At 38.8% G+C, this 2,748-nt stretch overlaps 1 pseudogene; it reads left to right on the plus strand.

Annotated features, from left to right (window-relative positions):
- Positions 1-398: 398 nt before the first annotated feature.
- LOC137132105 (LYR motif-containing protein 5A pseudogene) lies at positions 399-641 on the plus strand (annotated as a pseudogene).
- The last annotated feature ends 2,107 nt before the right edge of the window (positions 642-2,748 follow it).

Raw genomic sequence — 2,748 nt, forward strand, 5'->3', positions numbered from 1 at the left:
TATCTTGAAGCACTAAGCTTTAATATTCCAGCTATCCTGTGTTACAGGCTTTGCTAGATGAAAAGGAAACACATTAAGGTTGCTTCACCACGAGTGATGATTTCAGTCATTTAACAACTTCATTAAATCTCCCTGTCTCCTCTCATTGAAGTTGACATTAATTTTTGGAGCCTGCATATTTGTTCACACAGGATACTTGACTCATATTCTTTATGGATTAGACCTCAGCTCCTATCAGTGATTGGTGATCTAATGTTTTCAGTCAAACAAAAAGTCAAATGGGATGATTAGTTCATGGCTGTGAGTAAAACTACACGCTAACATTCTCCACTGGAGTTAAATCATTGGAAGCTGGAAAGACGACATCTTTGCATGTGAACGGCCGTCTCATTTCTGACATGGCCAACCCATTAAGGGGTGAGGTTATCAGACTTTTCAAAAAATTGTTGTACACTGGCCGTGACTACCCCCAGGGAAATGCCTATTTCCGGGAGTGCATGAATGCAGCCTTCATGAAGAATAAAGACGTGACAGACCCGGAGATGATCAAAAAGCTGGTAGCACGGGGTAATTTTGTCATCAAGGAACTAGAAGCTCTCTATTCCCTTAGGAAATATCCAGCCATGAAGAAAAGGTATTAGGAACAAGATAAATAATTATAATAATTACGAAAAATATCTGTCCGAAATGTACTGTACTGTTTTATATAGTTTTTTCTGTCTTTTGTACATTTGTAGCATAATGCCATCGTTTTAATCACAAGACTGGATGTGTGTAAAAAGGTTATGTCTGTCAGATTTTTTGTTTAGCTTAAAAAAACTTTTAATCTTGTTAATTTACCAAATATCCAATTCTAGTGGACTGATTCTTGGTTCCTGCAGGCCACATGTCTAAGTGACCTTGAAAGATACAGTACTAAACCCCAAGGACCTTGAATGTAGCAGAATGTTTCCCCAAGGGATAAATAAAATATGTTAAAATCTAAAGACACATAAAACATCATGAATTATGTTAAGGGTTATAGCTAAATCATGACCACAGGGTCAGTAGTTTGATCCCCGGTCCCGGCTTTGTGTCGAAGTGTCCTTGGGCAGTGAACCCCAGGTTGCTCCCAGTGGGTCAGATGAGCACCTTGCATGGCAGCCACCACCATCAATGTGTGAGTGTTTGTGTGAATGGGTGAATGGGAAGCAGCATTGTAAAGCGCTTTGCATAAAAGCGCTATATAAGTTGCCATTTACCATTTACCAATAAACTTCGCTCAAACAAGTTTGGACCAGTTTTTTTCAACACACTGACATGATTTAACTTCACAATCAAATGGCCATGTTTTCAGACACATTGCCTCACAAACCTGTGTACAACACAATGTTGTTTCTCCTTGAGTGGCGGGCCACATAGAGCAGCGATGTCCCTCAGGAGATAGAGAGCATTTCATTTCACACTGACACCTTCACCTCTATCCTCGCTATCCTGCTGAGGGTTGCCGGGGTTGTCAAGCATGGGGAAATGAAAGAGGAACTCAAGCTTTTTCCAGAGACGAAACAACGTGAAAACTACATTTGTGACCACAGAGCAAAGCTGCTAACAAAATCGCTTGAATCTCTCCAGTTGGGGAAAGTTATTCAAGTTGTTGTATTTCAATGCCTATCTTTTTGTTGCAAAGTAGCCTGAAAATTTATGTCACCCATAAGAAAAGAATAAACACAGGGGGTATAAAGAGACAGGTTTTGCTATATAAGAGGAATGAGACTGTAATGGCTTGTTTAGTTCCCCTTTGTATTTAGATGCAAGGGGTGAACAATACACTGTAGCTTTGTTTGTCTTTGGTCAAGTCAGGGTCAGCTTTCCAATAAAGCACACATGGGGGCTGGTAGCAGTCAAATAAATTGGATTTTATATGCTTGCCGTGAATATAAGGCTCATCCAATCTGGAGGCTGCTCTGCACTTTTTAGCACATTCACGATACCCTTAGGCTTTTCATCTGTGGCAAAGCAGTGGCAAATCACTTCTCATTATTTTTTGCTGAATCTTTCCATTATAGCCAATTCGAGGTAAAATACAACACATCTGTTGTTCTCCAGAGGTTGAATCTGTGAGAATCACACAGCAAGGAAAGAAATGCATTAGGTGTTGATTCCTGAACTATTTATTCACATTGTTTGTTCTTGCTTTATTATTCTAAACATTTATTTATCTGGTGATGAGCAGAGCTCCCATGGGCCTGTGTCATTCTGGGTGCACAGGGTCTTTATTTTAGTTAAACCTTTTTTTAAAAGCCACAGTGGATGTCATTTTTGGTTATTTATTCAAATCCATTTTTAGAAGCAGTTTGTTATTACCCACTAAAATACCAATCAATTAATAAATGTCCATAGAATGTGTGATAGGAAACCACTTTCTGTTGATCAAATATGTTCAAAACCAAGATAAAAACTCATAATTAACAACTTTGCAGCACATGTAGCTTTCACGTTATTTTGGGTGAACACATAGAGGACTTCCTTTTCTTATTCTGACATTATTACCAATTGTTCACATGCACACAAGCTCATCCAATAATCAAACAGACTTGTTTGTGGAGAACACAGATGGAGCTCATTGTTTCTTATATTGATAAAATACAAAATAGCTCTAATGATGTACACAAAGCTACTAATGAGCATCCAGTCAGATTTCCCTTTTGGTATGCATAAAGCAATGCAGGTAGTTAGAGCAGGAGCTCTGGAGGTGTGGTAGGTAATCTA

This window comes from Channa argus, chromosome 8, assembly GCF_033026475.1.
Source record: "Channa argus isolate prfri chromosome 8, Channa argus male v1.0, whole genome shotgun sequence".
Lineage (NCBI taxonomy): Eukaryota > Metazoa > Chordata > Actinopteri > Anabantiformes > Channidae > Channa > Channa argus.